At 48.6% G+C, this 22,269-nt stretch overlaps 1 protein-coding gene across 4 annotated transcripts in view; it reads left to right on the top strand.

The window, feature by feature from the left end:
- The window catches only part of TBC1D2 (TBC1 domain family member 2), a 1,652,487-nt gene that overhangs the window by 178,687 nt on the left and 1,451,531 nt on the right, over positions 1-22,269 (top strand). The window lies entirely within an intron of this gene.

Below are 22,269 nucleotides of genomic sequence, written 5' to 3'. Positions count from 1 at the left end.
TACTTGCTCCTTGCTTCTGCTGCTTATCAAGTTCAGCCTTAACCTGATTCCAGTCTCCGTGATCTGCCGAGCTGTCATTCCTGTAATTGAAACTGCTCTGGATTACTGTTGGTATATTTTTTCCGGAAAGATTTTTTCCCCAAATTCAGGGTGCACCCTGAGATGAGGCCCCCCTGCCTTCCTGTAAAACCAGGGGGCAGGGTGGCTTCATGACAGGATAAGCCCTATCTCTTCCCCGAACAGAAACACCAAAACTCTCAGAAAAGGCGTGAACCTCAAAGTTTGCAATGCCCTGAAAAATAAAAAAATGGCTCAGTTACAAGAACTGGTAGCCGCTGTACATAACCTATCAGTGGAAGTAGGCTAAAAGATGAACACGCTTTATCTGAGACAGGCTCTGACTAATCGAGATGCCTTACCCATAGACCCTAAAAATCTCAGGGAATATTTAGACAGTTCTACCGCAGTGTTTTCCTTTTGTCAAGCTTTGTTTCAGTCTGACAAAGCTAAAATTGGGTTCATGATCACCCATATGACATCTAGTGTCGTATCTAGGGCTACCCCGTTGGTTGTGCGGGACTATCCACTTTTGAACAACTATGATGGTTTCATCACTTGGTTTAATGCTTATTTTGATAGACCTGACTTAACGTACTCCAAACATAAACAGTTGTTGAACTTTCAAAAAGGCAGTATGGAAATGTTGACCTATACAACCTGATTTAATCAGCTTGCTTTAGAGGCTGCATGGCCTGAAGATGCATGCTTCACTCTGTACTGACGGGGGCTGAGAGAAGAATTGAAAGAAGAGGTGGCTCGAACCCCTCGACCTGCCTCCTTTGAACAATTAGTGGCCTTGGTCCTTCAAATAGACTTTCGTCTTCCAGAAAGGAAGGCAGAACGAAGGAAAGCAAGACCCATTTCAATGTTACCAGTCTAGAAACACCAGCGCCATCTTCTACAGATCACTCTGAACCTATGCAAATAGGAACAGCTAAAGGACCCTGGTCTTTGGAAGAAAGGACATGCACACGCTCCAAGGGTCTGTGTATGTACTGTGGGTGCTCCACACATCTATTGTGCTCCTGTCCTCTAGCACCTCCATAAAACAGGGAAATGCCAGCTCCCGCACCTAATAAGAACTGCTGTTCGGGAGACTGAAAAAAAGTCCCTTGTTGAAGACATCAACTGAAAGTCCTGCGTTACCTCATAACAGAGTTTCTATGTTGGTAATACAGATGACCCTTCGGCATTCTTAAGATCAGGTCTGGGAAGTTCCAGCTGTGATTGATTCCGGAGCTGCAGGTCTGTTAATCGAACGTTCCTGGGCTTCCAGTGTAGAAATTCAAAGTGCTGTAAAAAAACTAGCACTACTGGTGCAGAGTGTAGATGGCTGGCCTTTGGAGAGTAGTCCAATAACCGAGAATACTCAAGAATTGCAAATGCAGATTGCCCAACATCGAGGAACCATCTCCTTCGATCTCATTAAGGCTGCACATTAACCCGTTATTCTTGGTAGACTGTGGCTGACCTTACACAATCCTTATATAAACTGGACTGCTCAAACATTGTTCTTAGGCTCTGAACTTTGTGTAACATTCTGTATTACAACAGCAAAGTGTAAAAAAAACATACTCCAAAAACCATTCCATTAACCTCTAAGTACAGTGGTGCAACTATGTGCTGTTCCGTTTAAAAAAAATATATATATTCATTATACCTAAAAGTGTTTAAAAAAGAAACAGTGAAGACGTTACCACCTCATCATTCCGAGGACTGTGCTATAGAGCTTCTTCCGAACACCACACCTCCTTTCAGCAGAATTGTAATTCTCTCTCCATCTGAAAATGATTGCACACAAGGCTTAGCTCGAGGAAAACCTAGCCAGAGGATTAATCAGAGAATTCACTTCCCCAGGATGGGCTTCCTTTTTCTTTCTGGCAAAAAGAGATACCACCAAACTCTGTCTCTGTATCGATGACAGCAGACTAAAAAAACTCACAATGAAAGATAAATAATCTCTACCACTAATAGCAGACATTTTGGAAGCTGTCCGAGGTGCCCGTATCTCTACTAAATTGGACCTAAGAGGGGCTTACCATTTAATCGGTGTGAAAAATGGGGATTAATGGAAACCGCTTTTAGGACACAGTTTGGCCATTTTGAGTACTGTGTCATGCCGTTCAGACTCTCCAATGACACAGCAGTATTCCAGTGGTTTATTGACTATTTGTTACAACATTCAGTCATTGCATACCAAGATGAAATCTTAATATTTTACAAAAACCCTGAAGAACATCAAAAACACGTACAAGACGTTTTACATCGCCTGGAAACAAACCATTTACAGGCCAAACCTGAAAAAGTGTTTATTTGTTGTGTCCTCGGTTCCGCATTTGGGATACATCTTATCTGCTACTGCTATTGCTATGGATCCACAGAAAACAAGCGTCATTCTAAATAGGAAGTTTCCCACGTCTGTTAAAAGAATACAACAGTTTCTTGACCTTGCCAACTTTTATCAGAGGTTTATACCTGCATTCTCTAAAAAAAGTGCTGCCCTTAACTTCATTGTTAAAAAAACGAATCATACAGATTCATATGGAATACTATTGGAGCCTTCCAATCCCTGAAAAGAGCCTTCCAAGAAGCACCATTCCATGTTCAGCCGGATACTGATACCTCTGATAAAGCAGTAGGTGCCGTCCTCAAGCAACGTGTAGATGACCAATAAGAACATCAGTTCTTTTTTCCAAGACACTAAGACACTATCAGACTCTGAAAGAAACTATTCTGTATTAGGAAAAGAACTACTCGCAATCAAATTTGCTTTTACCGAGTGGCGTCACCTTCTACTTGGAGCCCCAGAAGTGATTGAAATGCGAACAGATCACAGAAATCAACAGATGCTGCAAAATTCTGATCGTAGAAATAGTAGGCAAGCACAATGGGCTCATTTTCTTTTCCAAATTCTGTTTTCTATTAACCTACATTCCAGGAACAGAAAATCTGGTGGCAGACATACTGTCACGCTGGGGTCAGGAACAAAGAGTTCCCTTACGGGGGGTAAATGCCTCTTGATCGTGCCTAAGTTCAAGTTGAAATCCGGGCTGGGCAGATCTTTTCTCATGCTGGCTCCTAAATTGTGGAACAGCAGCCCCGAACCCCTGAGGTCGGAAGTAAATCATTCTACCTTTAGGAAGCTGCTGAAGACATACCTCTTTAGATGAGAACTCGGAGGAAGTCCACGTTCCAGGGGTACTTATTGGGCCGTAGCTATTTTATATGTTATCCGTCATGTAGTAGCAGTGTTGTATGTCCAAGCGCCCTGATGCCTGCGGGCTATCGGTGCTATACAAAAACTAAATACATACATACATACATACAAAGAGAAAGGATCTTACCAACCTCCACCTTTATACTAAGCATTGAGACAGCATTGCAATGGATACATCAGGATCTTTCAAGGAATCCTCCTACTCATGCCTTCTGCGACAAGAAGGGCCTAGTCTACAAAGACAAATATCTGTTCAAAGCCACTTGTCTCTTTATTCCCTTACAAAGTCTACGCTTATCATTGCTTTTTCTTCATAGCAATACCCCTATTGCTGGTCATGGAGGGATCAACACCACCTATGAGAACAAAACTCGTCAATCTTGGTGGCCTGCAATACGTAAAGATGTTGTGCATTTCATCACAACATTGTCCTGTATGTTGTATAGTACTCATTGTGGGAACAGTAAAGACAGACACAAGTGATCACACTTCAAGGGTGTTAATTAAACTGTATATGCGGGTTGGGGAAAACGCCTAATCTAAACCGAAAGCTAAGGTGGGAACAAGCTACAACCATCAAATAATAATAAGGCAGTCCTAGTGGCGTCTTGTCAAAATAAAAGGGCCTATGCTAAGAAAAACCTATTGCCAATTCTTATGCTAAATACAAACAAAGAGTGTGGGATGAGGTTCATAAGAAAGAAAGAAGTGTTTATAAATAATAAGTCAGGATGTGTTAATCGGGGTCTCCCTTCCTCGCGTTTTGAGCACAGGACAAGGCGGGACTCCGGATCACCGCACACGCTTGAGCTTTCCCAGCACAAGCCAACATTTCCGCTCTCAGCTATCAGAGCTTGTGGTGGTTAAGTCTCTTTTCTACAAAAAGACTCTTGCCTCCGAGGACCTGATGTATTCCAAAAATAACAAACAAAAGTTCCTTTCTGCTTGTACGTTGGGTGATGCCTTCTCACCCTCGGATCCCTGGGCTCAGATCCTTCTCGAAGATTAACTTCCCTCCGTCGGGTTTGCTACGGTTTTCAATTCAATCTCATCTGTGACATTTATGACTCTTAATGGTGCTCATTGCGGGTCCGGTGGTAACCGTGCCGGTAAAACCGGCAGGTAGCCGCCGAACCCGTAATGATTTACTGCTGCCTACCTTGCCGGAAACACCGGGGCATTACAGCCCCGGCGGTCCGGTAAATCAGGCGGCAGTAATTGTTAATCATCATTCCCATTGAGACCAATAGGACTCAATGGGAAGGGGGACCACAGAAGCACCGGCACCAATTATAACGATGACGGTGCATCCGTGAAAGTCTGCGGGCGGGTACCGTTCCGCCCGCCAGGGCAGACCTGGTGGGCGGAACGCCACCCGCCTGCAGACTTGTACTTTGCCAGTCCGGAAACAATGGTGCCGATAAGCTTACTGGCAATGTTGTTTGCGGACCGGCAAAGTTGTCATGCGGGCCAATATCTTTTTAAACAGTTCACTTTGGACATCCCTCTGCCGGGTTCACTCTTGTCAACATACTTTGTATCGGGACTTACTCTTACGTCCCGTCCCCTTTCCTCCATACTGAATGGGCGTCCCTCGCGAGGGACGGGAGATGGAACCCTTTTCACCAGAAACATCTTCTTCCCCTCGAAATTTAGAGGCGCGCAGGGGCACGGCCTCAGGAGCATGCGCTCGCCTGACTCCGGCCACCGGCGCCACCCCTCGTCCCCTTTTCTGCATCGACGGGAACGGGCCGAATTCACCAGCGCTCCTAGGTTTGGCTTCGACTATGTAATACCACGTGCTCTTCCCCAGATATTCTTCTATCTTTGTCTTTTCCTTTTCAGTAGGTACTTGGTCCTCCGAAGCCACGCTCCTCCCCGGCGCATGTCGACTTCAGCTGGCTTCAGCAGGTGTCCAGCTTGCGAGGGTCTCCACATCCGACCCCCACGTCCTTTGCCTCCGCTGCCTTGGCCACAACCACGGCTGGGAAGGTTGCTCTGCGTGCGATGCTTTCACGCCATGTGCACTGAAGAACAGGCTCGCTAGGTGGTGGGAGGTCTTACAGAGCCTCCGGCGGACCAGAAGAATTTCGTCAAACATCACTCAAGGCCAAAGGTAAGGCCCTATTTACCATCGCACCACGGAAAGGCGACTCCTTCCCAAGGAAGCGCCTGACCAGGAGGAACCTTCCAGGGTTCTAGCACGAGCACACATACCGCGGCTAGTCCAGCTACCGGCCTCATAGCCGAGGGGTCTCTGGATCCTTCCGGTGCCCGTGCTGAGGGACCGCAAGGTTCCTTTACTGGGATTACTCCCGAGGGGCAACGCCCTAGTACTGGCACATGTATCAAGGCTAGTACAGCTACCGGCCTAACAGCCGAGGGGTCTCTGGATCCTTCCGGTGTCAGTGCTGAGTGACCGCAAGGTTCTTTTACTGGGATTACTCCCAAGGGTCAACGCCCTAGTACCGGCTTCAGGGCCGAGGGGGTGCCTTCACGCAGCACTAACGCCAGCTCTGCTGAGGGCAATATGCCTTCCAGGTCACGGCCTGAGGTACGGGATAGGCCTTATGTTCCAACACCAAGCGTCTTCGACAGGGCTGGTTCCAGGGAGCCAGGCACCACGACTTCGGCACATGGCACGCAGCTCGACAAAATGGCCACCACGCCAGGCAAGATGGCCGCGCATCCAATACACCCTCTGGCAGAGCGGGTGGAGGAACGAGTCACAAGGTGGAACTGGTGTCAACCAGGTGTGTGACCTACAGTTTACCCATCAGCGCTGCAGGGCAGGTTTCCCCTGCACCCCGGTTAGAGTGTGCCCTGGCCCCAGCAGCCGTTAGCCACTCTGTCAATATCATTTGCCACCTCTACAGCCTCTGAAGACAGGTTCTTTGGAAGGTTCCTAGTGCTGATGCGAACTCCCCGGATGGGGGCCGTCCTCTGGGATGCCATCAGAGACATGCTCCCCCAGGTCACCCCACCGGCTCCCATAGTCATTCCTCCTACGGCTCTGGTGCCACAAGCCCGAGTGCTCCACTGCTACCCCAGCTGATTCAGGCTTCCCTGCCTCCCGCAGTACAGGCGGTTCCACACCAGCCTCCGCAGCAGCCACTGGCTCCAGTTTCCACACCGCAGCCCACGACGCCCAGCACTCCTCACCAGTTCCGGACCCTCTGAGCACTCTGCTGGACACTGACGAGGAGGAGGACCCTGAAACGCCATCTTCAGCCAGGGCCTTCCACGAACGCCTTGCAGGTTTGGCAGAATATTTGGGCCTTCCTCAGAGGTAATGCAGCCTGAGGAGAGGGTCTTGGCAGACGTCCTCACCCTAAGACCCCCTACCAAAACAGGGATCCCGATGCAGAAAGACATAGTTGCCCTGTCCAAGAAGGGGTGGCTCAAGCCGCACTCGGCCGAACCTGTCAATCGGCGCCTAGATGCCAAGTATAGGCAGATGGAGGGTGATACACTCTTGCTTTTGGCGCATCCTCAACCGCACTCTTCCGTGATTGCTGCGGCGTCACTCTATTCTAAGCCTCAGTCGTCCTTGGCCACCTCGTCCTCGATGCTGCTAGGCAAGGTGGAGAAGATCTTGAAGGCGTTCGGAAAAAAGCTGTAGTACAACGCCTACTTGCATCCCAGAACTTCCGTCACACAGCCAAGCGCACTTCTGGGCTGGCCTAAGAGAAGCCAAGCTGGCAGCGCAGGACATCCACCGTGGCCCACATCGATACCTCTGGCCGGGCCATTTGCATTGCTAAGGACATGAGAAAGACGGCCTGGCTCCGGGCTACTAAGTTAATCCTGACCTCTCCACTCCACCATGGATGAGGAATTAGATTAAAAAGAACAGCTCGCACCGCAAGGTCTTTATCTATTCTTACGAAGGCCTACACCCAGTCGCAGCAACGCTCTGATAAGGGGCAGGCGTTTGGCATGTTCCGGGGCTCCCAAGAACAGAGGTCCAGGCAACCTGACCGTTCTCCGAATCAGCACTGGAGGAAACAACAAAAAGGGGGGCAAGGGGTCTCTCCAATCCCCCTCCTCTGCAACAGCCTCAGAGTGAAAGAAGGCAGGACACGCCCCTTCGGGTCCACGTGTCTCCGGTGGGGGGCAGGCTTGCCTTTCACGTGCAAATTTGGCGCAAGAGTTTTTCCGACCCCTGGATCGTCTCCATAGCCTCCACGGGGTACCGCCTACCGGTATCTTCCTCTCCTCCCTCCTCCTCTCCTCTCCCACAGATTGGGACAACAACTCTGCTGGCGGTGATCCGGTCGCTCGTCGATAGCCAGGCAGTGGAAGAGGTCCAGCCTCCCAGCGAGGATTGGGCTTCTAGTCCAGGATTTTCGCCATACAGAAGAAAAACCATGCTGGCCTGAGAGTTGGGTTGGACCTTTCCACCCTCAATCTCTTCCTCCCACTGCAAAAATTCAAGAGGGTTAAGCCAGCTCTTATTGCGCAAACACTGGACAGGGGAGACTGGATGTGGTCTCTGGAGCTGAAGGACGCTTATCTACACATCCCTATTTGGCAGCCGCATTGTTCCTTACTGCTCTGCAGGATCAGGGGCTGCCATTTCCAGTACAAGGTGCTACCCTTTGTCCTCAACTCGGCGCCCAGGGTATTTACCAGGTTAATGAATGCAGGGACAGTCCTCCTCAGGTCCCAGGGCTACCATGTCTACCCATACCTGGATGACTGGCTCGTTCGGTCCACCTCTCCGGAAGCGGTTAACCATACCGCATCTGCACTGATGAACGCCACAACCTGGGGTTCACTGTCAATCTCAAGATGTCTTGGCTGCAGCCCACGCAGAGCCTGACCTTCTTGGGCCTCATCTGGGACAAAAAGCTCTGTGAGAGTCTTTCCCTCAGAGGACAAGATTGCGGCCACCAAGAGAGCCACAGCTCACTTGCTCTCCAGGCCAGTGACCTAACCTGGTAGTACCAACACCTATTGGGTTTTATGGCAGCGGTCCTGTTGGTCGTACCCCACACGAGGCTCAGGATGAAGAAATTACAGCTGCAATTCGCAGCCTCATGGAATCAGGAGGAGGGCTCCCAGACGGAGCCAGTCAACATTCATCCCTTGGTCCACTCGGACCTCCTACGGTGGTCCGTGGACTGCAACCTGCGGCAGGGCAAGCACTTCCGACAGCTGGCCTCTCAGGTCACAGTCACTACAGACTCTTCCATAAATGGCTGGGGAGCCCCCTGGACAACCACAGCGTCCAGAGAGTCTGGACTCGGCAGGAGTCCCACATCAACAGCTAGAATTGAAGGCCATATGGCTGGCTCTCAGGGCCTTTCTCCCTCTTTTGGAGGGCAAGACAGTTCTTACCCAAACACCAACCCCACCAGCATGTACTAGGTCAACAAGCAGGGGGGTACCAGATCCCCTCTGCTGTGCAACCCAGCAGTCAGCATGTGGGAATGGGCTCTGGAGAACAACATCTACCTCATGGCTGTCCACCTCGCGGGGGAATCCAACCTGGAAGCGGACAGGCTCGGCAGACTGGAAGCAGACACAGGTACTGGGGTAGGATGTGGCAAAATTGATGGTAAAAGTGAAGGATGGAATCCTTGATTGCAGAAAAAAGGGCTTGTCTTGATGGCTGAATGGTCTGAATTGTTGTAAGAGAATTCAGCTACCGATCAATAGCGACCAATCATCCTGGACCATGCTATCAAAACAGCAGAGATATTGCTCTAAAGTCTGTTGGTTCTTTCTGTGATCCCGTTGGTTTGAGGATGATATCCTGAAGACAATGCTCGCTGAATACCTAGTATTTGACAGAAGTGTTTCCAGAACTGGGATATGTACTGAGGACATCTGTCAGAGATGATCTTGGATGGTAATCCATGAAGTCTGAATATGTGTTCAATAAATATCCCGGCAAGTTCAAGTGAAGAGGGCAATTTGAACAGTGGTGTGAAATGAGCTGTATGAGTAAACATGTCATGACCTACAGAACACGCCCCTTTTGGACTTCCTGGTCCTTGTCTCAACGGGGCTTACACTCCCTAGTACTCCCAACATGGCCTTCCACTGTGAAACACCTTCCTCGCTCTACACGTTGGACGTAGCATGTTCTATTAATAGACCACGCCTCCCGTGGCTCCGCGCGTCTCAATACTATTGCGAAGTAGCGACCAGACGTGTGCTCCGTAGCTCGCGGTATTGTTTTCCTTGGTTCTTTCCCAGCCAACCCCATTCCTAGTCCCTTTCCTTCCCTTCTTGATTCCTGGACTCGTGAGCTGAGTAGCGCACTCTGTAAATTTCCCGGATTCCTGGATCTTTGCATCCCAGAACTTTGAACGCACGCTGGAGTCGAAAGAGACTCGTGCAGCCTTATTCAAGACCCGATCCGTCCGCAAGAAGGCATCGACCAAGAAATCCAGCAAAGATCGAACTCAGGTGAGAAGGGGGGAACTCCTTGACAAAACAAGTCAATTGTAACCATTATGGTAGTATATCCCCGGGATGGTGGTAATTCCACAATAAAATCTGTAGCAATGAACTTCTAAGGACGTGTTGGTAATGTAGGTTGATGCAGAAGACCAGAAGGTTTTCTATTATCGTGTTTGGTTTGATTGCACACAGCACAGGATTGAATGTAGTCCTTTATGTCAGTGGTCATTCTTGGCCAGCAAAATTGTCTCTGTATGAGCTGAAGGGTAGTAGTGATGCCTCGATGTCCTGAATGAAAGGTATCATGACAGAGGTTCATGACTTTATTTTGCAGTCCTTGTGTAGGGATGACCAGTCGTTGATCCTCGAAGAGATAACCATCCTTTGTATTCAAGTTCCAATGATTATTCTGGGTGTATTCCTTCCAGAGATCTGAGGAAGGAGTATGGGCATGGATGTCTTCTAGGAGGCAATTAGCTTTTGCCACAAACACAGTTTTTGGAAACATCTTAGGAAATGCCCTGAGCTCCACAGATTCATAGTCAGGACGTTTGGACAGGGTGTCAGCTATGATGTTATTGATTCCGGGAAGGTGGTTGATCTGAAACTGGTACTGCACAAAAAAAAAGGCCCAACGGGCCTGCCGACTGTTTCTGCACTCCAGGGATTGTAATACTTGTAAGTTCCGATGATCTGTTTGTACTTGCACTGGATATTTGGCTCCCAGGAGTAAATGACGCCAATCAGTGAATGCTTGTCGGCTGGCCAAAAGCTCCTTCTCCAGGACCGAGTAATGGCATTCACTTGGGGTCAAGGTACGGGATAGGTAGGCAATTGGATGTTCCATCTTGTCCTCAAATTCTTGTTTTAGGACTACCCCAATAGCATAGTCAAAAGCATCAGTTTCCACCAGGAAGATTCAATCTATGTCGGGTTGGGCTAGGATAGGACCTTCAGTGAACTTCCTTTTTAGATGTTGGAAGGCCTTCTCTTGCTCTGTAGGCCAAACAAACAGTGTATCCTTCTTTAAAAGAGCCACGATGGGTTGTACAATTGCAGAAAATGTAGGAATTAATTTTCTGTAAAAGTTTGCAAGTCCCAAGAATGATTGTATTTGCTTCACAGTGGTAGGCGCTGGCCACGAAAGTATGGAATCTATCTTGCCAGGGTCCATTCCAATTCCTTTAGGACTGTGTACAAAACCCAGGTAGTGAACGGTTTGAGTATGGAATAAAACATTTTCAGGTTTGGCCAGGAGTTTGTTTTCTCGTAATTGCTGTAGAACTGCCTTAACATGCCCTTCATGAATCTGAGGGTCTTTAGAATAAATCAATATGTCATGCAGGTATACGTTAACAAAAAGGAACAACATATCCGAGAACACTCTGTCCATGAATCGTTGGAATACCGCAGGAGCGTTGGCAAGACCGAAGGGCGTGACCAAATACTCAAAGTGGCCAAAAGGAGTTCTAAAGGCCGTCTTCCGTTCATCACCCTCCTTAATTCTAATGAGATGATTAGCACCCCTAAGGTCGAGTTTGGTGAATATAACAGCACCTCGAACAGCCTCCAGAACATCTGAAATGAGTGGTAATGGAAAACGGTCCTTGAGGGTACATTGATTAAGACCACGGTAATCGTAACTCCCTTGTGTTTTTCTTGGAAACAAAAAACAAGGACGCACCTGCAGGAGACTTTGAAGTCCAGATGGTTCCATTTGCTAAGTTGGTATCCAGGTACTCACGTAAGGCCTTCTTTTCAGGCTCGGATAATATAAACATTCTCCCAAATGGAATCATAGCGGAAGGGTCCATTCCAATGGCGCAATCCTCAGGTCTATGGGGCGGAAGAGCTTGAACAATGTCTGTTGAAAACACATCAGAAAATGCCTGGTAAGTTTCCGGTACTTGGATAGTGTTGGACACGCTTAAGGAGGATGGTTCAGGGTTCTGAGAGTTTACTAGAGGGATCCGGGATGTGTCCTGACATAAACAGTGTGACATACAATACTTAGAGCCAAGGAACAAGGTACCTGCTGTCCAATTGATGTAAGGATTGTGCTTCTGTAACCAGGGCATGCCTAGTCCATGGGATAGTGGGCAGCCTTTATGACGTCAAACCGTATTCTTTCCTGGTAGTTGTTTATTGATAATTGTAGTTCCTTTGTTTGGTGAGTAATAGGACGTGAAGACAAAGGTCTTCCGTCGATTCCCTCCACTGGTGGAATCACTTCTTTGAGCTCTCTCGGAATCCCATGATCGGTGGCCCATTCATGATCAATGAAAATCCCCATGGCACCGCAGTCCATGAGAGCCAGGATGGGAAAGGATTCATTCTCTGTAGATGTCAGTATAGTTTCTAGAGTACTAAGGTGTTCTGTCCAGGAGTATTCATGGAAGGGATTGATGCGGAGCAGGCATCTCTCTCCCGAAGCTGTGCTCCGTTTAGGATCGGGAGCTGGCGTTTCCCGAACGCCGGGGTGGTGCTATAGGACATTCTCTGACCAAATGTTTGTCAGAGGCACAGTACATGCAGAGACCAGTATCGAGTCTGCTGAGCCTTTCTTGTGGAGAAATTGCCCCCCTAAAGGCACCGAGTTGCATGGGTTCCGGATCAGGGGTTCGTGGAGCAACGGTCTCTTTGGTAGTTAAGTATTCCATAGTTGTCTTTGGGGAGGTTTTCACCTTTCTTTTTTCAGCCTTTCTCTCCTGGATCCTGAAATCTATCTGCAAGGAAAGATCCATAAGGGCCTGAAAGGTTGCTGGACGAGCCACTCTGGCTAGCTCATCCCTAACCTCATCGTTTAAACCTCTTCTGAAGAGAGTGAAACTGGCTTCTTGCGACCAATCTGCTTCTTTGGGTAGCTGCTTGAAGCGAGGGACATAAGAGAGCATGTCCTGACTCCCTTGTTTAAATTCAAGAAGTCTTTCTTGTGCGCTGTAGACGAGCTCAGGTCGATCAAACATGGCTTTTAGGGCATCCACAAATCCTTCGTAGTCATCCAAAAGCTGATCTCCAGAATTAACCAAGGGAGTAGCCCAGGTTAATGCATTACACGTTAAGTGGGATATCATGAATCCAACCTTTGCTCGGGGTGTTGAAAAATAGTAGGGTTTGAAAGTGAAGTGCACGAAGCATGAATCAAGGAAGGAACGTAGGGACCTAGAAGATCCATCATACTTATCCACAACTCCGCCAAGCAGAATGCTTTCTTTCACTGCGGAATCCCGGGATAGGACCAGCTGTTTTAAAGCTGCATTTTCGGCCTTAAGATTTTGAACCTCGGTAGTTAATTCTTGCATACCTCTCATGAGGTCTTGGACTGCTGCTTCTATATCAGTTTCCGTATCAAGTTCTGGGAGTCTCAATCTGTCAGAAGCTCCCTTCTTTCTCACCTTTTTATCCTTGTTGGCGTTCTTCCGGGACGTGGCTTCTTTCTTTTTCACCGACCGTGACTTGTATAAGCTGGAACGCGAGTCCTCGGGTTCCAGCGTGGAAGCCGGATGCCAAGCCGGTAGCGTTCGAATATCCAGGAACAATGGCGATTAATCCAAGAAGGAGGATAATGAAAGGTAAGGAATAGAAGGGGGGGTTCCAGGAGTAAAGGGAGATAGAATGCACGATACACAGGGAGCGAACTCGAACACGTCTAGTAACTCGTATGGGTAGAGATGAAATGCGCGGAGCCGCGGGGGCGTGCCGGTTTTCTAGGAAGCTGGCGAGTGCACGCAAAGGCTAGACCGCCGCAGTTCTGTGTTGGTGGCCATTTTGGATGGGTTGCAGAGTTAATGCCGCGGTGCATTAATTACCATGAAGGGTCAAACCCGGCCATTCATGACAGATGAACAGCTTGGCCTTTCTTGCTTCTGGAGTCAAGGTCGGTACCATGGGGGCAAGCGTCTCTCCCAGGATTGGTTATCAGTGGAGGAGGGCCCATTGTACCGTTGACACCTGCTTCAACACACACTGGCTATTGTTTGCGGTCTTACGATTCCTTCCTCAGAGGTTTCACAGGCCTTGGTCGGAAAGGGAAAGGTTGCTTCTCTCTTTGTCACCCTCTCGCTTTGTGCTGTCTTCCTCATCCTCTTTAACTGCCGTGCTGGGTTAGCTCTCTCGGCGTATGCTTGTATTGTGCTCTCATGCTTCACCTTTTATGCCTGTGGGGAAGGGAAAGGGTCGTCAGGTGTGTGTGATTCAGGTCAATTGCCTGACTTTGCCTGACCCTTGTGGTGGGACATGTCAGGTAAACGGCTCTGCTGTTTGTCCGTCTTCTTTCATGATGTGCGAAAGTGTTTGTGTCACAAAAGGAGGGGGGGTAGAGTGTCTGAGTATCCTACGTGGTAGGATGGGGAAAAGGTGTTATAAGAAGGGGGATACTACGTCTCACCCATCAGTGTCCCACTTCCTCTCCCCGAGGACCCCCCATCCAGGTGATCCTCCCTCACTGGTCCACCCCCAGGAACTGGATCCAATAGCGATGGCCGCGTCCTGGCCACCTGGATGACAGACCCCCGTGGACCAGTCAGGGAGACACCTTCAGGTTTCTCACAATGTACACAGACAAAACCCCCGCAAACCAAAATCAGTTTGTTCCTTACTACAAGGTGAGGCCCCTACAAGACCATGGCAAGTCATTTCCACAGATTTGATTGTTGATCTTGCCTTCTCCGACAGATGAATCGTTATCATGGTAACCACAGACACATTCACAAAGATGGCTCATTTTACTCCATTGGACAAAATACCCACTGCATCCCAAACAGTAAACCTCTTTGTAAAAGAGATCTTCCGACTGCATGGTTTACCCAAATGGATCATTTCAGACAGGGGGTCACAGTAAACATCTAAATGCTGGACCTCCCTCTCTAAACAACTGGGCATACAAAGAAATGTCACTTCAGGATACCATCAAATGGGCAAATGGAATGGGCTAATCAAATCTTCGAACAGTACCTGCGATGTTTTGTCGCTGCTACACAAGATGATTGGGTTCAACTACTATCAACTGCAGAATTCTATTATAATAATTCATACCATACTTCAATAGGTATGAGTCCTTTTCAGTGTGCCTATGGATTTCACCCGAAATGGATCCCTGGCATTTTAACAGCTAACTAAACTGCAGTTAAAAGTCTAGCCACCAACAGTGACATTGTTATACGAAAGGCAGATAAAAGAGGTGCGGTTGTGTTACAGAACAGATCTGCGTACATTACTGAGTGCAATAGACAACTTGATGATCATTTATTCTATGCACGTATCTCAGAGGATCCCACCGAAAGGCTCTCTATCCTTATCTGTGACATAAAGCTTTACAGAGAGATTGGATCTGTAAACAGGAATACAAATATCTTTCTGTTTCTGAACCATCTGTCTGAGGCTTGTGGAATCTGCTTAGATCACATGCTGTGCATAGGCCGACATCTAGTGGAAGCTGCGGAGTATTACAGTTTGTTTTTCGAAACTCGAAAATGGGCGTCGACACAGGGTGTGCCAGTAATACTATCCCTAGTGTGACGTCCACTATACGCATGATCCCTCACGTGTGTAGGACCCTCAGATTGTTTTTTTCCGCCATACTGGTCCGAAGCATTGCGCGGAGTTCCCTGGCTTTCAGCCATTTTGCAAAAAATCAATATTAATTTCCCCGTTCTTTCACTCCCACGTCGAGACATCGAAGATCGACGCCGGTCCGAAGAACAAACAACCGTCGAGAGCTGCACGACAGACTTTGGGCCTCGGAAGGCCTCTGGCCTCGGCCCGGGCCTTGGAAGGCCCCTGGCCTCGGCCCGGGCTTTGGAAGGCCTCTGGCCTCGGCCCTGCAAGTAGGGAGAGTGGGGGGCGGAAACATACTCTACACTCTTTTATTTCCTACACACACTAGCCCGCTGCCATAGGTGCATATGGAGAGTACTCCATTAAAATGTTGCCCCAAGTAATACCGCAAGTACCCTTGGGTTGACAAACACGCCACCTGTAACCTCTGCTTGCCGAGGGATCACCCCTAGGCCAACTGCAGAGCGTGTAGCCTGTTCAAGGCGAAAACACGAAAGGACCGCTCCACTAAACGTTGGGCCCGCCACGCCAGGCAACTCGAGGCCATGGACGCGGTGGGTGCCTTCAGTGATGGCAGCAACGCCGTACTTTCGGACGGCAAGGGCACAGAGGTGTCGAACGACAGCCAAGCGCAAGTCCCCGACCTCGGAGGATTGTCCGGCAGGGTAGTTATGGGGAACACACCCGGCAACACGCGCGCTACCCACTCCACTACTACACATAAACACTCTAAGTCCAACAGAGACTCGACACTCGGAAAGAGGCACAAAGAAAGCGGTCCACGGAATCGTGATTTCTGGGCGTTCCAGGTGGAGATTGCCGCACGACACAAGGCAACCATCCACAGTTGCCAGGAGTGCCTCGCTTCCCAAAGTCACGGAGGTATGTTCGTCAGAAGACGAATCCGACCTCCACCCCCAGGCCGCACACCAGAAGTCGGTTCCGGCAGCCCGTTCAGCGTCTGCCTCCGATTCCCGACGTGCACACTCGAAAGAGAGAGAGTACCCCCGAATCTCGACGCCAGGCGTCGAAAAGCTCAGAGAAGGTGAAAACATCGGGGAAACACTCTTCTACTCAAGGGGAAGGGAGTAAACAGCAGAAAGAAAAAGTCCTCTCACTCTGCTTCTGCACCACAAACACATAGGGAAAAACAGAAGTCTTCAGATAAACAGAAATCCAAGATCCCTGTCCCTGCCCCTAAATCCACAATCATTCCACCCACTCCTCACGATATGGGAATAGAAGGAGAAATTCTCAGGAAATTGTCATTCCCAGCTCCAGAGAATGGAGCAGTGAAGATATAGACAGGGTAATGAGGAGAATGTCTTCCCTGGCTGATATCTACTCTAAAAACCCAGAACATTTCCTCAGTTATACCCCAGACAACGCTACTCCTTCAGGATCCAGGGACCCTCAGCCCCCTAGTAAGAAACCTTGGTTTGAGACTCCAACTCAGGGCCTGACTTTAGACCATTTTTACATACAACCTTACCGGCAGTATGGTGAGGATCCACAACAGTATGATGAGGATCCAGATTTAGTAATGTTGGACGACCAAATGGGGTAGATTATTATAGGGATGACGAGGGCCAGGATGGGGGGGAGGATGACGTCGCAGAGGTCTACAGAATAGACACTCCTGTTCGCAAAGAACCTCAGGTTACTGACTTGCCAGTAGATAACCAGCCCCTTTTAAATGAGGTTTTAGGTAGAGCTGCAGAGCACTTCCGCATAGACACTCATGGAGCGCAGGAAGAAAGGGACTTTGCAGAAGAGCTAGTTGGAGACAAGAGACCCATTGCTCAAGCCATTCTCAAGTCCATCCAACGGAGAATTGATCCTTCCCTTCTCACCCCTAATCTCACCAGGGCTGTAAACCCCAGAACTGAGAAAACGTTCAGGGCCGCCCAGTCAGACCCACTTTACATAAGGGGTCAATTTAAGCCCGACTCCTTGGTCATTACAAACACCAGAAAAAGAGCGGGGACTCCTCTATCTTCATCTGAGGCTTCCCCAGACAAGGAGAGCAAAAGAATGTATGGGTTAGGAAGGAAGTTGGCCTCCACTTCCGCTTACCAGGCAAGGATCGCCAACACCACCACTCTGCTGGCAAGCTATAATTGCCACCAGTGGGAGCAGGTAGCTGCTCTCATTGACTCCGCACCGGAACCACTAAAGGGTCAGTTGGCCCAGATCGCGTCGGAGGGTAGAGCCGTGTCCGGTTGCATCCTGAAGACAACCTTTGACGCCGCAGATAATGCAGGCCGGCTCATAGCAGAGAGCACTGTCATTAAAAGGCACGCTTGGCTAAGACAGTCAGGGTTTAAACCCGAGACCCAGGCAACCCTTATTGACATGCCGGTCGAACCGAATCTCTTGTTTGTTGAAGCGGTAGAGGACGCACTGAAAACTGCCAAAGACGAGTATGATACTCTAAAGTCCCTGGGACAATTGACGAATAAGCCCCCTAATCAAAGAGGGAATGGTAATTTTCGTCGCTCACGCGGCCAGAATTCACAGAGGGGCTCCAATTATACACAGGGACAGGGTACATCATGGGGTGGCAACCAGCAGACTACCCTGAGTTATGGCAGAGGTAACAAGAGGATCCGTGGTAGAGGTAGAGGCAGCCCCGGCAGAGGCAGTACGCCTCCCGCAAAGCAGTGACGTTCCACTCAGGGTCCCTTCCCATTCATCCCAAGTAGGCGACCGTATTTCCAACTTCACCCAAGCATGGGAAGGGATCACATCAGACAGATGGGTGCTGTCCACAGTGTCCGGAGGATACTGCATCGAACTGCTAGAACGCCCCCGAAACCACCCTCCACGACAAAAAATACATTCCCTGGACCACCAGAAGATCCTCCTCGAGGAAATCGTCAATCTTCTCGCAAAGGACGCGATAGAACTTGTCCCGGGCAACCAGGTAAACAAGGGTATCTATTGAACTTACTTCCTTGTGCCAAAAAAAGATTTGACAATGTGCCCAGTATTAGACTTATGCCCTGCAAACAAGTATTCCAAGCCCCAAAAATTTCGCATGACTACTCTCCAAGAGGTAATCCCCCTCCTAAAAAGGGGGGATTACATGGCAACATTGGACATGAAAGATGCCTATTTTCATATTTCCATGTTCCCAGCGCACAGAAGATTCTTGCGCTTCAAGGTGGACAGTCAGCACTACCAGTTCAAGTTGCTGCCCTTCGGTATAGACTTGGCTCCAAGGGTATTCACCAAGGTACTGGCGGTGGCAGCGGCACACCTACGCAGGGAGGCTATCCCAGTGTACCCTTACCTGGATGACTGGCTCATCACGGGGGAGACCCCAGTAATTTGCAGTTCAAACATTCAAAGAACGATTGACCTCCTCTTCGAATTGCGTTTCTCTATCAATGAGAAAAAATCAAGCCTGGTGCCAAGCATCTCCAAACAGTTCCTAGGAGCTGTCCTAAACACTCAAGAGGGGTTGGCCTTTCCATCAGAGGAAAGAATTCGGAATCTACTACTGCAAATTCCTCTATATCAGCTGGTCGCCAGATAAGGGTGCGCAAAGCGATGCGTTTGCTAGGCATGATGGCATCATGTATTTACCTGGTCGCCCACGCGCGCCTGCGCATGCGACCCATGCAAGAATGGTTGGCGAAACAGTGGTCTCAGGCAAGTGGTCAGTGGGACGATCTAGTGGTCATTTCACCAACACTTGTACAAAGTCTTCCCTGGTGAACAAGAGAGAACCTGTCAAGGGGGAAACCCTTTTACGATACGGAGGTACAAGCTGTAGTTACTACAGACGCGTCCCTGTCAGGGTGGGGAGCACACCTCCTCCACCACACAGCTCAGGGTCTCTGGCCTCACTCAGTGGACAAGAATCATATCAACCTGCTAGAGCTTCTGGCAGTCTTCAGAGCGCTTCGAGTGTCTGAACCCCACCTGTTGAACCAGTCAGTACAGATCTTAACAGACAGTACGACAGCAATGTTTTACATAAACAAACAGGGAAGGACTTGTTTGCCAAATCTGTCCAGGCTTGCCCAGAAAATTGGGACATGGGCACTCAGACGGAACATTTACCTGTCATCTCAACATGTTCCAGGGGATCTCAATTCACTATCAGACACTTTAAGCAGAGATCCCCTCCCAGAAGAACACGAATGGTGTCTACACAGAGGAGTCGTAGAAGACATCTTCTCACAGTGGGGTTTTCCCACTATAGACCTATTCGCCACAAGCGAAAACAGGCAGTGCCCAGGATTCACATCTAGGTTCCCTCAGCCAGACTCCAAGGGGAACGCCCTGTGGATGAACTGGTCAGAGATGTTTGCCTACACTTTTCCACCAACCCCTCTCATGAGGAAGGTGGTCAACAAGATGCACAGGGAATCGATGACGCTCATCCTAGTTGCTCCCATGCGGGCGAGGCAACCGTGGTTCCCACACCTACGCAGACTAGCAGTGTGCGAACCCATCAGACTCCCGGGCTGGTACAACCTACTGTCCCAGCACCAAGGTCAAACAGTGCATCCTCGACCCAGCTCAATGAACTTGGCAGCATAGCTCCTGAAGTCATAGAGTTTGGACATCTGAACTTACCGCAGTGATGTATGGACATCCTAAAAGAATCTAGGAAACCAAACACGAGGCACTGTTACTTCGACAAATGGAAAAGATTTGTTATCTGGTGCCAGAATAAGCAAATCAACCCGGTTGATTGCACTCCTTCCAATATTGTCACATACATGCTCCACCTGCTGGATGCAGGGTTGGTATTTAACTCACTCAAGGTACACCTGACGGTGCTGTCAGCCTACACCACCTCCCATAACAAAGTTTTGTGGTGGAAAGTACCAGTGGTTAACGCCTTCATGGAAGGGGTAAAGAGACTCCACCCCCCAATTTCAAACCCACCACCAGGCTGGGACCTTAATGTGGTGCTTGCTAAGCTATTGGGCCCACCCTTTGAATCCATGCATAAAGCCAGTCTCAAACACCTGACCTATAAAACTGCCTTCTTGGTAGCCATTACATCCATAACAAAGGTCAGTGAAATTCAAGCTCTGTCAGTGCAGGATCCTTTCTTTACTGTTCATAAGGATAAACTGGTTCTACGAACACACCCTAGGTTCTCACCTAAGTTAATTTCTAAATTCCACATTAACCAGTCCATTGAGCGTCCGGCCTTCTTCCAAGAACCCAAAAGCTTTGCTGAGGTGAAACTACACACTAGATGTGTGAAGAGCGGTCCCCTACTATGTAGACAAGACCAGGCCGCTAAGGAAAACAGACCAACTGTTTGTCTCCGTAGCTACAGGCAGAGAGGGAGATCGCGTCTCTAAAGGTGCCATCTCTAAATGGATAGTCAATTGTATCCAGCTATGTTACTCCCTTTCTGAAAGAACTCTGCCTTTTACGCCAAGAGCCCACTCTACTAGAGGCACTGGGGCCACTCTGGCTTTCATTGCAAATGTACCCCTTGACACCATTTGCAAAGCAGCTACATGGAGCTCTATTCACACTTTTACTCAGCACTACTGCATTGACACTCATTCCAAGACAGATAGTCAAATGGGACAAGCGGTTCTAAGACATTTATTTGCTCATGACCCTTCTCACATCCCACCTCCTTCTTCTAACACTGCTCGCTAATCTATGCACAGCATGTGATCTAAGCAGGTTCCACAAGCCTCAGAAGGGGTACATTACTCACCGTAATCGTATTTCTGATGCTTGTATCTGCTTAGATTCACATGCGCCCGCCCTTTCTCACCTCTGAGAGAAGGCGCATGGATGCTTGTAGTCTTATCTTTCTATCTATCTGCTTGGATAATCTGTACTCACGCTACTCCTCATGCTACCTCATGTCAGAAAAAATACAATCTGAGGGTCCTACACGCGTGAGGGATCATGGGTACAGTGGACGTCACACTAGGGATAGTATTACTGGCACGCCCCCTGTGTCGACGCCCATTTTCGAGTTTGGAAAAACAAACTGTAATACTCTGCAGCTTCCACTAGATTTCGGCCTATGCACAGCATGTGAATCTAAGCAGATACAAGCATCAGAAATACGATTACGGTGAGTAATGTATCCCATACCAAAATTCTACACGCTTCCTAAGATCCACAAGTCTCTGGACAACCTTCCTGGCCGTCCCATAGTTTCAGGGACAGGTTCCCTATTGGAGCCTCTGTCCAAATTTGCTGACAATTATTTGAAACCATATGTCACCACCATGTTTTCATACATACAGGATACTACTGAAGTCATCAATCTTATAGAAAACATGAGGTTTGATTCTGGTAAACAATTGCTTGTGAGTCTAGACATTGTATCTTTATACACTAGTATTCCGCAGAAAGACACACTCAACATGCTTCAAGAAGTGCTTTTGTCCAAAAGATCGACAGGCTCCACCCCGAACAGTTTTATACTGTGGTGTGCGGAAATGGCGCTGACTGAGAACTACTTCAGTTTTAATCAAGTATTATACCATGAAATCCATGGCACGGCAATGGGGACTCCAGTAGCCCCTACCGCAGCTAATTTGTATGTCGAGTTTTTCGAAACACAGTACATCTACCGTCCCACTAATCGATTTTTTGATCAAATTTCGTTATGGCGCAGGTTCATAGACGACATCTTGATCATTTGGGACGGTTCAGAAAGCTCGTTCTTTGAATTTACCAAATGGATCAACCAACAAAATCTTTTTCTGAAATTCACTTCTGTACACAGTAAAAGAGATATTAACTTTTTGGACATCACGATTTGGGTTGACGACCAGGATCACGTTTTGAAAATCAGATCTTACCATAAACCGACCGATAGGAATGCGTTACTGAGTTTCGACAGCTGCCACCCAAGACACACACGCGAAAACCTATCTTTTGGTCAGTTCTTAAGGTTAAAACGTAATAGCACACAGAACCACACTTTCTTGTTGGAAGCTGAGGTGTTGAGTTCTAAATTACTGACAAGGCGGTACCCGAAATAGTGAAGAGGGCCTTCAAGAGATCCACTAACA

The sequence above is a fragment of the Ambystoma mexicanum genome, chromosome 6q, assembly GCF_040938575.1.
Source record: "Ambystoma mexicanum isolate Mex_15411 chromosome 6q, UKY_AmexF1_1, whole genome shotgun sequence".
In the NCBI taxonomy this organism is placed as follows: domain Eukaryota; kingdom Metazoa; phylum Chordata; class Amphibia; order Caudata; family Ambystomatidae; genus Ambystoma; species Ambystoma mexicanum.
The sequence above is the reverse complement of the archived record's forward strand: the minus strand, read 5'-3'. Positions and strand labels throughout refer to the sequence as shown.